General features: G+C 40.4%; 1 non-coding gene across 1 annotated transcript; it reads right to left on the bottom strand.

The window, feature by feature from the left end:
- Positions 1-11,808: 11,808 nt before the first annotated feature.
- LOC116912969 lies at positions 11,809-11,952 on the bottom strand. Its single transcript, XR_004389535.1, has one exon. It is a non-coding gene; the product is annotated as a small nucleolar RNA SNORA48 (small nucleolar RNA).
- Positions 11,953-12,714: the final 762 nt, after the last annotated feature.

Here is a 12,714-nt window from a genome sequence, read left to right as displayed (position 1 = left end):
ATTTATAATAGCCAGAAGCTGGAAAGAACCCAGATGCCCTTCAACAGAGGAATGGATACAGAAAATGTGGTACATCTACACAATGGAATATTACTCAGCTATCAAAAACAATGCCTTTATGAAATTCATAGGCAAATGGTTGGAACTGGAAACTATCATCCTGAGTGAGGTAACCCAATCACAGAAAAACACACGTGGTATGCACTCATTGATAAGTGTCTATTAGCCCAAATGCTTGAATTACCCTAGATGCCTAGAACACATGAAACTCAAGACGGATGATCAAAATATGAATGCTTCACTCCTTCTTTAAAAGGGGAACAAGAATACCCTTGGCAGGGAATGGAGAGGCAAATATTAAAACAGAGACAGAAGGAACACCCATTCAGAGCCTGCCCCACATGTGGCCCATACATATACAGCCACCCAATTGTACAGAATGGATGAAGCAGGGAAGTACACGCAGACGGGAGCCGGATGTGGATCTCTCCTGAGAGACACAGCCAGAATACAGCAAATACAGAGAGGCGAATGCCAGCAGCAGACCAGTGGACTGAGAGCGGGACCCCCGTTGAAGGAATCAGAGAAAGAACTGGAAAGCTTGAAAAGGCTCGAGACCCCGTATGAACAATGCCAAGCAACCAGAGCTTCCAGGGACTAAGCCACTACCTAAAGACTATACATGGACTGACCTTGGATTTTGACCTCATAGGTAGCATTGAATATCCTAGTAAGGGCACCAGTGTAAGGGAAGCCTTGGTCCTACTAAAGACTGAACCCCCAGTGAACGTGATTGTTGGGGGAGGCAGCAATGGGCGAGGATGGGGAGGAACACCCATAAAGAAGGGGAAGGGAAGGGCTTAGGGGGATGTTTGCCCAGAAACCGGGAAAGGGAATAACACTTGAAATGTAAATAAGAAATACTCAAGTTAATAAAAAAATTAATAAAAAGAGAAGATCCTGAATATAAGTCCCTCAAACAATTGATCTGTTCATGTTAACTTTTGTGAGAGAATCACTATTATGATTTAAGTAATGAAATCTCTGCCTTCAAAATAAGTTCTAATGGCGGAAGATGGAGATAGATAGATAGATAGATAGATAGATAGATAGATAGATAGATAGTCTGAGATGTAGATGTTAATCTCATGACCTGATTCCCATTATTTGTACACATTTTCACAGGATTAAAATAGTTATTCAATAAAAAACAAATATGCAAATGTAGCATAAACATGTAGCTTTCATTAAAAATATGTGAATGGCCATGATCCATTTTTGTGGTGACTTCCTATAGTATTCTCTATAATGGCATTACTCAATATTGGCTCCTTCACAGACAGGAGTCCATGGGGCTTTATCCATTACCTAAAGACCTTGAAGGAGGTTTCCAATCAATACTCCTTGTCTGAAATGCACATTTTGATTTTACAGTAACGAAAGTCCCCATTATCCTAATTATAGTGCCAACCTAAATATGTGAAAAGCAATATTCATCACCGTTGACTTTGTACTCTTACCATCTATTTTAAGTGAGGGGAGGCACAGTTCCTCTAGTAGAGAATGATTTTTCTCCAAGATCACAATGATTCTAAATAGCAGCTCTGAAACTATGCTGGGTCAGAAAACGAACTTCATAATTCCTCAGGATGAATTGTTCTTTGATTCTCCCCAGCAGGTCTCCGATAGAGTTTGAAGTAGAAGATACATCTGACCATTCCTTTTATTGGATTATTAAATGACTGAATGAAACAAATGATTAAACAAAAGTCACACAAGTAGAGTCAATGATGCAACTTCCCCTTTTATAGAAAGTCAGAAGTAAGAGCTGTATGAAGGGGTGAGCAAAGTTCAATTTCATTTTGGGAAAGCCCTGACTCCAATAAAAATGAACAGGAAAGGAGGAGGAGACATAATTAATGCTCCATCTTTCATTTTCTTTAAGAGAAGATACCTTCCCCACAAAGCTGCCAAGTGACCTCACAGTCTACAGGTGGGGAACTTTTCTTCAGTATCATTTTTTCATTAACTCTGACATGCCTCCCTCTAATTTTACCAAATCGCTTCTAATTTCCACAAAAGCATGCATTTTTTTTCCTGCCTGAAATGTGGTGTGCATCTATCCTTCAAGTTCTGCTTTTCTGACTAGAGAAACATTAGCAGCACTTACAGGACAAGCAATTTTCTTTTACAACACTTTGCTTTGTCTCTTCTGCTTTCACAGATCTCTAATAAGACAACCTTAGAAAACCTTCTCTGCTTTCCTGAGAACACACTGTGGAATCCAAATGTTGATATCTCTCTCCATTGTACATAAGATCTAGAAGGCAAGGGAAGGCTCTAAACAGTGAGGAAATAAAGTAGGAGAATCACCCGTACATATCTCTCCTCGGTCCCTGCTGAAGTTCCCCTCATTCTTTATAGTATTTGGGGCTGTGCAGATCGTGCCATTCATGTCTGCTTCTAAGATTGGTGTATCCCTGAGTGCCTATCCTTCTCTATCGCCATTGAGGTGTTCAAGAGAAAAGAAGGAATTCATACAGAAGAGTAAATAAATCAAGAAAATCAAAACCAAGAAATTCCCATGTGAACAGGTTAACTTGCAATGCTTAACCAATTTACATTTTGACAATGTTATAAAAGATATTACCAACACTCCATGCCTTGGTGAAATCTTTTCTGACAGAAAGTTTTGCCTTGTTCTTCGTTTGCTTCTTTCAAATCTGGGCTTCTGGAGATTGTGTTTGGCCATAAACACAGATGATTAGGAAAAATTTACTATGAGCTAATAATCTAAAAAGAAATAGCTGAGAAAAGCTTGGTGGTATAGACAAGGTCAGGGCTTACTGCTCATTGAAATCATACTTGCTTAATACATATGATGACCTAGGTTCAATACAACTACAGGGGTGTAAAAGAACTGCAGTATTAAACTATTAAGGAAATAGCACTGTGTAAGGATCTTGTGTGACAAATAAATTATCAAGAATTAACATGAAAACTTGACCTACCATTGTAATGGACCAAACAGGTCATCTTACCAAGGGCTGGCAGTCTGCTGATTACATCTATTGCTGTATTTGAATGTTGTCTTATTTAATATACTTAATGGGCAAGGAACAATGGGACACTTGGATTAATTCACTGTAAAAAAGGAGCTTTGGAATAGGCACTTATGTGCTTCATTACAAAATGAATACTTGCCTAGTGTCATCTAAATACTGCTTATGAGCTAAGAAAAAAGTCTCAAGTGAGCACGTGAAGGCAAGAACGTATTGTCAAGATAGTAATGCAGTAGAGGAAGAGATCATTTTCAGACACAGCGCATTTTAAGCAATTGTGCAGATTGAGAAACATGTGAAGATTTTGAGACTCTGAAAGAAGATGAAGATGCCTTAGCACAGTCTGGGAAGTCATCAAGGAAGAAATAAATGCATTTTTCCAATAATGACAATTTCCAATTATGTTGAAGTTTGTATTTCTTCTAAATTTTGAAAGGTGAGTTCTTACTATTTTCCCTCTGAGTCTATGCTGTGCTATAAACTCTATAATCCGAGGGTCCTGTGTGTAAATGAGTGCTCACTGTGAGGTCTGAATAGAATGGAAATTTAATCTATGTTGTTGAAAGGGTCTTTGGAAGTGATTAACATTAGATTAAGGTTATAATCATCCAATCTTTAATACTGAAAATAAGTGGATTCATCAGGAGAGAGACACAGAGAAAGAACATACAGAAAGAAAGAAGGAGACAGGGGATGGAAGAAGAGAAACTTAGAGAAGGGAGATGAAGAGGGAGAAGGAGAGGGAGAGAGAAAGAGAGAACCAAGAAGAGGGTACGGATATACTGTGGCTGTCACCAGAGCATGCGTTATAGCTCAGTATGCTATGTGGATGGAGGCTATCACCAGTTATGGTCCCTTCACTTGGACTTTCAGAATTAACACCACAAACAAACCTTTTCTCTTTGCCTCTTAGCCAGTCCATGACATAGTATTTTGACAACAGAGAATTCACTATTCATTTCAGTACAGATTGCCCCAAGTTAGCATGAGTGTTAGGAAACAGTATGTACTAGAAAAAAAAACTTTAAATGACATTAAACTTTGGATTTCTCTTTCTTTTTTCATATTATTTTTAGATAATTATAATTTATTTATTTTCATTTTAATCCATTTAATCCATTTTTAGTACTATTGTTTTTAAATTTTATTTTTCATGGATATTTTATATATTTACATTTCAAATGTTATCCCCTTTCCTTCCTCTCTCTGCTTCTATGAGGATACTCCCACTCCCATCCACCTACTCCAACCACAATGCACAATCCCCTACATTGGGGAAACAAGTCTTCACAGGACCAACTGCTTTTCCTCCTATTGATGCTGGACAATGACTTGTTCTGCTACATATGTGGCTGGAGTCATGGGTTCCTCCTTGTGTACACTGGTTGGTGGTTTATTCCTTGGGAACTCCGGTAGGGTTTGGTTGGTTGATATTGTTGTTCTTCCTATGGTGTTGCAAACCCCTTCAGTTCCTTCAATCTTTTCTCTAACTACTCCTTTGGGATCTCCTTGTTCAGTCCAATGGTAAGCTGTCACCATCTTCATCTGTATCAGTAGGGCTTGGGCAGAGCCTCTCAGGAGACACTCATATGACAAGAATCGAAAAATGAAATCTCATAAAATTGCAAAGCTTCTGTAAGGCAAAGGACACTATCAATAGGACAAAACGGCAACCAAAAGATTGGGAAAAGATCTTTACTGAACTTATATCCAATAGAGGGATAATATCTAATATATACAAAGAACTCAAGAAGTTAGACTCTAGAGAATCAAATAATCCTATTAAAAACTGGGATACAGAGCTAAATAAAGAATTCTCAACCGAGGAACACCAAATGGCTAAGGAACAGCTAAAGAAATGTTCAACATCTTCAGTCATCAGGAAAATGCAAATCAAAACAACCCTGAGATTCTACTTCACACCAGTTTGAATGGCTAAGATCAAAAATTCAGGTGACAGCAGATGCTGGAGAGAATGTGGAGAAGTAAGAACACTCCTCCATTGTTGGTGGGATTGCAATCTGGTAAAACCACTCTGGAAATCAGTCTGGAGGTTCCTCAGAAAATTGGACATAGTACTACCTGAGGACCCACCTATATAGCCACTCCTGGGCATATACCCAAAAGATACTCCAACATATAACAAGGACATATGCTCCACTATGTTCATAGCAGCCTTATTAATAATAGCCAGAAGCTGGAAGGTACCAAGATTTCCTTCAATAGAGGAATGCAACAGAAAATATGGTACATTTACACAATGGAGTACTACTCACCTATTAAAAACAATGACTACGTAAAATTCTTAGGCAACTAAAGAACTAGAAAATATTCTGAATGAGGTAACCCAGTTACAAAAGAACATGCAATGGTATGGACTCACTGATAAGTGGATATTAGCCCAAAATCTTGGAATACCTAAGAAAAAACTCACATATCATATGAAGACCAAGAAAAAGGAAGACCAATATGTGGATGATTCATTCCTTCTTAGAAGAGAGAACAAAATACTCACAAGAGGAAATACAGGGACAACAAGTGGAGCAGGGACTGAATAAAATGTCATCCAGAGACTGCACGACCTGGGGATCCATCCCATATGCTACCAACAAACTCAGTCACTGTTGCTAATGCCAAGAAGTGCTTGCTGACAGGAGCCAGATGTGGGTGTCCCTTTACTCCTATTTTATAATCTGGACTTCATCCCCCTTCTGGTCTTCCTCCCAACCACCCCCCATCCCATACCTCCTCCCCAAACCCCATCCACAAGAGGATGTCTCCACCCTACCACCCTCCTAATCCCACCAGGCCTCCCCACTCCCTGGGGCCTCAAGTCTCTTGAGGGTTAGGTGCACCTTCTCTCACTGAAGCCAGACCAGTCCTCTGCTGTATATATGTCAGGGGCCTCCTGGTTGGAGGGTCAGTGTCTGAGAGATCTCAGGGGTCCAGGTCAATTGAGAGTGTTAGTCATCCCATAGGGCTTGCCCTTCTCCTCAGCTTCCTCCAGCTTTCCCCTATTCAACCACAGTGGCCCCATCTTCTGTTCATTGCTTGGATGCTTTGAATCTGACGTTTTTGGCTGTTTGTTGAGCCTCTCAGAGGGCAGCCATGCTAGACTCCTGTCTGTAAGCACACCACAGCACCAGTAACAGAGTCAGGGCTCCAGCCTCCCCTTGAGTTGGATCCTAAAATGGGTTTTTCTCATATTCAAAGGAATTCTTAATGAATTACCTGGTTTTACACAGAGGATGAGTTTGGTTATTGGTTGCCAGCTATTTATTTTAATATAAAACATATTATGGTAAATAAGATTTTAAACATTTAATTTTGTTATGTTACAAGTTCCAATGTTTAGCATGCTCCTTGAAACTTTTATGGTTTTGGTTCTATAACAAAAGGGAAATAAATACACACACATGTGTGCACACACACATCACAGTCTCCTCATTCTGATACAATATCATACACGTATAAAACACACACATATAAAAATACTTTGGAGGTTTTTTGGTGCTCTGACATATTATAATTCAGCATGGATAATTGGATCTCTGACTTCTCATCTGTACTTATTTGATACCATTTTTTCTTGTCTTGGGATCTGAGGTAATTCATACTCATGTGGTTCGTTGAAACTTTTTTTTTTTGATTAAGGGGGAATCTTTATTCTCTTTGTTTATCTAAGTGATCCTTTTTCAGATTTTTTATATTCTGTCTAATCAAATTTCTGCAGAAACAAGGTTCTCTCTACTACTATATGCATTGTCCTTTACATTAAATACTGTCTGATTCTTTTTAGTTCTCATCAGGTTCTGCAATTATATGGTATATAATTAATTGATTAGTATATTTTCTATGCTACCACAAGATACATACAAATACCCTGAAGTAAATTTACTATATTTGGAAGCTTCCATTAGAGGGTTAGAATACTTTGTCTTGTCTGAAAAGAATAATCATAGTTTTGTGTTATTAACCTTACTCTCATTCTTAAAACTGTTTTGATGTGTGCTATGAGCTGTGTACTGTGCAGTATCTCCATGAGAGTGGTCCAGGAATACTAAGGAATTGTCTTCTTTTCTCAAAACTGATCTTTTTGTCATTTATGTTGCTATATTCCTCTTGATAAAGTCCTTCTTTGCACAGTGCACATGCATATGTCTGAATTTGCAATGGATATTTGGTTTTGATAGTCAATCTGCCTCAAAATTGGCTGAAAGCTGTTGAAACTGGTAATTTCTGTATTTGAAAGACATTCCAATCCCTATTTTTGCCTTGACTTAAAATCCTTTCATTGTGTCCTATGAATCTCACAGTTTTTGCTCAATCATATGTTAAAGGAGCAGTCATATATTTAGTTAAATTTGGATTGCCAAGCACAAGGTATAAAATCTCAGATTCTGGGACCTATTATCCTGGCATGAGACATACAGATATCATTGAAGATGTATAAATAACTGTTAGACATTATAAAAAATGCAAGGTAGAACACTTAATTGCCTTTATTGTCCAGAAAACAGACAAGATTAGTATTTAATCCAGAAAATCTACTAAGTCTTCAAACTGCAAAATTCTTAAAATTCTAGTCCAAACTGACTTGGGCTCTCTCTGATTTTCTCTCCTGAGATACTTGTTATGATCTTCCCAAGAAGCGCAGAATTCTAACCATTCATATTTCTCCAGGACCACTTGGCTCTCTTCATTGAACAGTCCCATCTCCCAGGCAATACCTGTCCTGTCAATACCAGCCGAGGACAACCATTGTGCCCGCACACAGCTCATTCTCAGAGCAGATGTTCAACAGCAGATTGAGATCAGAGGCTAGTGTCACACAGGCATCTCGATCATCACATTGGGATGTGACTTCAGAATAAGCCAGGACACTTCCTTCCTCTGCCAGCACCAGTGCAATTGTCCAGAGAATTTGCCCACCTTGAGAGAAGCAAGCTGTGAGGTTGCTTAGCTATTATTTAGAAAAGAGTGTTGGGAATTTAAACCCAACCTTTTTCCTTAAAGTAAACAGGTCTGGGTGTTAAGGAATTAGAAGGAGGCCCGCAACTCTGTTTGAAGATCACAACAACAACAAGAGCTTAGATTCAATAACTGGCAGGAGACAATCAGAGCAATAAGTGAGAAGAGCCCTCCTAGAGTTAGTAGGGACTTCAAGTGCAGGCCTCCTAGTGACCTCTGCAAAAAGCCTGGTATTGACGTTTTACAAAGAAATCTACTTGATGCCATAAGCAAATAGACAGTACCAACAGTGCAGTGTGTTAGCAACCAAGGTAGTGGAGGTATTAGAGGAAAATAGAGCCAAAGGAAAAGAAAAGACCTTCTATAATCAACATCATTGTAATGTCCCTAGGCACGTGCTCAAGGCTATACTTTCTGGAGTTAGGGGTATCATTTACAGTGCAAGGGAAAGTAAATTTACAAACAAAACAGAACAAAACACTAAACTGAGCAACAGACAAGAAAGCACCCAGAAAGGAGTTGTTTCTCACTGTTACTTAAATGTCCTTTGTCAATATGAATAAATAAAGACATGTTGATCATAGAGAGAAATGGGAAATTTTGATCCAGACACGAGAACATGCCAAGAAAGAAAGGGTCTTTCACAGTGTCTCTATGGCAAACTTAACAGAGCCTTAAAAAATATCACTGTATATTACCATAGTATACTATAGCCTAAATATACACAAATAAGGTATGAAGATAATATTTTATCACAGAAACAATATTTCAAAGACAAATTACAAGTAGTCAAGTGGAAACACTTTTTATGCATTAGTGAGTCTATTTATTCACTTTACATCCCAATCTCTGTGCCTTCCTTCCAATCCCTTTCCTCACAGTCCCTCCCTCCGTCTCCCTTCCCCTTCTCTGCTGAGAGAGTGAAGAACACCCTGGGTATTGTCCCCAAAATAGGGGCACAGCAAGTCTCTGCAGGGCTAGGTCCATCTTTTCCCAATGAGGTCGGACAAGGCAGCCCACTTAAGGGCACAGATTTCAGAGACAGGCGATAACTTTAGGAACAGCCCCTGCTCCAGTCGTTAGGGGACCCATATAAAGACCAAACTGCCTGTCTACTACACATGCGTGGGAGCATTGTCTATGCTCTTTGGTTGATAGTTTAGTCTCTGAGAGCCCCCAAGTGCCAAGGTTAGTTATCTCTGTTGGTCTTCCTGTGAAGATCCTAACCCTTTAGGAACGGCAAGTCCACAGACTCCTGGGAACCTCTCCCATACCAGGTCTCTAAGTTTTAGAGGTGTCCCACCTCCACCTCAGCCAGCTGCATATTTCCACTGATTCTCCTGGCTGTCTGACCCTGTGACCTGTCTCTCCCCGCACCTGATCCTGAACCCCTTCATTCCTCTTTCCATCTGTTCTTCCACCCAGTTCCCTCCCACTATCTGACTCTTATGACTCTTTTATTTCTCCTACTAAATGAGATTCAAGCATCCTTCCTTGGCTTTTCCTTCTTGTTTAGCTTTTTTGGGTCTGTGGAATGTATTGTGGATGTCCTGTTCTTTACAGCTAATACCCACTTCTAAGTGACTACATACCATGCATTTTCTTTTTGTCTGGGTTACCTCACTCGGGATGATATTTTTTAGTTCCATACACTTGCCTGCAAAATTCATGATGTCCATTGTTTTAATAGCTGAATAAGATTCCCAAATGGAAATTCTAATTAATGATAAAATTATTGAAACAAACATAGTAAAATATTACAAGAATACATTTAAATTTATAAAAAATCATTTAAATTTACAAAATATCACTTAAAACATTAAGAAATTTTGATATAAACATGTAATTTGAAGATAAGGGAAAATAGAGAATAATGTAATAGAAAACTGTTCCATAGCTACTTGTATTTTTTTCTTTTGAGAATTTTCCACCCACTGACATAGGTAATTTTTACTTGGGCTGCTTATTTTCTCAAGACTTTGTTCTTTGGGTTCTCTGTACGTTCTAGACAGCATCAGTTGGATGCATTGCTGATAATGATTATCTTCTATTCTCTGGCTGCGTATCAATTCAATTCACAGGTTGCTCTAATATACAGAAGTTTTGTTTTATTTGTTGATTCTTGGTCATATTTTCCATGTTTCTAGTATCCTGTTTATGATCTCTGACTTCTGTGACACCATCAATATTGGGACTCCCCATGGTTATCCTGTTGTCCTGTGTCACGGAGATCCTGAAGCTTTGGATCGTCAAAACTTGCCTATTTATGCATCCTAAATATTGGCAGATGATATAGATTTTGGGGTGGGCGAACTCAGCGCCCTGAATCTAGGTCTGAGTGCTAGAGAATTGGTCAAAGTGCTGGCTCTCCCTCATCCACAACACTAGGGTGAGCTCTCCAGCACTGCTCAAGCTAGGCCACACATTGCTATCATCAACAAGATGCTGGGTCAACTCTCCTGCTCTCATGCACTGAGCCATACCTACACCTCCAAGCTGAGCTCCACTGTGATGCCCAGTCAAGGAGCACGCCCCACTCCTCCAAGTGCTGCCAAATGTAAGGGGCAAGCCAGCTTTCTCCTCTCATACCTTTGTGGCTAGATCACCTGTACCTTCACCATCAGGGCCTGCTCCACTGGGTTGCCCAGACAAGGTACAGGGCCTGGTCTCCTGAGTATTATAGCTAGTGAGGGGACAGGGCTCATTCTCCCCATCCCATGCCCTTAAGGTCCAAGCTCTGGTATGGGAACCTACAAGTCTTAGGGTTGTTCCCCATCCCCACCCGAGACAGCTGAATATTTCCATTCATTCTGATGGCCCTCTGGCCCTGTGACCTGAATCTGGGCCTGAGTGGTAAGGTGGTGAGGTGGGAGAAGGGCATCACATCCCTCCTACCAACCATGTCACCTTAAGGCAGACAAGTGGCAGGGCCACACCTCCCATGCTCTTATCTCCAGGGCTGGTTCACCTGTACCACCACACTAGGGTCAGACATGCTGTGTGGTCCAGGCAAGGTACAGGTCCGGTGGTATGGAGTACTGCAATTAGTCCAGGGCAGGGCTGGCACCCCTCCCACCAGGACAAGCTCAACTGTATTGCCTTGGCAACATATTAGGCCTACTCACCCATGTGCTGCCACTGATGGGAGATGGGACCAGCTTTCCAGAGTGCCACAGCCAGTGAGGAATGGGACCAGTTTTGCACAGAGTCTGGACATCCATTTGGTCCCTAGCAGGACCAGGGATGGACCCCTGCTACTGCATTGCCATTGACCTAGAAATTTCCCTCATCAGCAGCTCAGGGTGGGACATCACTATGGCCCTTGGTGCCAGGGCTAACTAGTCATTACAGGCTCCTCATCTCTACCATTGAGTCAAATTTCTAATTCCATCTCTCTTCATAATGTTCATGCTACTCTACTTCTCTCTCATCTGACCACCCTATACTCATTCATTGTAGTGGCTCCCCCTGTAGTTTGGCTGCCATTTAGATAATATACTCTGCCTGTGTTGTGTGGTGTGACGGCAAGCAGGTGTCTAAGCCCACCAATGCCATGCTCCAGACTACAGGTCTGTGGGTGGCATGTTGGAAGTCTCTCTTCCTCCTCCTGAGAAGTGCTACATGGTGGTTAGGTGGGGCCAGCCTGTACTGTGGACTGGAGGGCAGATCTGTGGGTGTCTTTCCCTGCCTTTACTATGTGACATGGCCGAATGTCAATCTCTGCTTAACTTCCTCCTGCTGTGCTATGCTGCCTGGATTTGGGTTGATTTGATTTTAATGTGTCCTAGGCATGAAACAGCTGTGGCCACTAAGCCAGGCATAATGCTAGGATGTACAAAGGATGTCCATCTGCTCTGCCACTGACTAATATAAGAATACCACAACCAACAGAGTGTTTCTTTGCCTATTGCCAGGGGTGAGGGGTTGAGAGTGTGGGTGGGTGTTAGAGTTGAACTTTGCCTTGGATGAGAGACAAGGATTTAGTTTCAGTTTTTCTGCATATTGAAATACAATTTTCTTGGGACCCTTAGTTGAAGATGTTGCTCTGTTTCTGAGGCATATTGGGATGTCTTTGTCAAAAAAGTAGTGATACTAGTATCTGGGCCCTCAGTTCAATTTTATTGATCTGTATGTCTATATGCCAATACTGGTCTGTTTTTACTACTATGACTTTGCTGTGTACTTTGACCAACAGTGTGGCGATACGTACAGCAGTATTCCTTTTGTTCAGGATTGATATTGCTGTTCTTGATGATCTGTACCTTCAAATTAATTTTTAAATTGCTTCTTCTCTGTTTATAAAGCACTAAAATTCTGCCCGAGACTCAGCTGAATCTGTAACTAGCTTTTCATTGGACTGCCATTTTCAAATTATTAATTCTTCTAATCAATGAATATAGGATTTATTTCCATCTTCCTGTGTCTTCTCTAATGTATTGAAATTTCCACTGTACAATTTTTTCATTTTTCTTGGTTAGAAGGGTGTATGTGTGTGTGTGTGTGTGTGTGTGTGTGTGTGTGTGTGTGTGTGTAAGTATATTGCATGGAATTGATTGTTTTCTTTATTTCTTTCATGCTCTGTTTGCCATTATCAAAGAGGCTTAAGAAATACCTGGGTGATTAAAAGCACTTCTCCTGCAAAGGAAACTGTTTTGTTTTCTATTACCCCCATTGGGTGCAT

The sequence above is a fragment of the Rattus rattus genome, chromosome 11 (assembly GCF_011064425.1).
Source record: "Rattus rattus isolate New Zealand chromosome 11, Rrattus_CSIRO_v1, whole genome shotgun sequence".
NCBI classification, from domain to species: Eukaryota; Metazoa; Chordata; class Mammalia; order Rodentia; family Muridae; genus Rattus; species Rattus rattus.
This window is presented reverse-complemented; position numbering and strand designations above follow the sequence as displayed.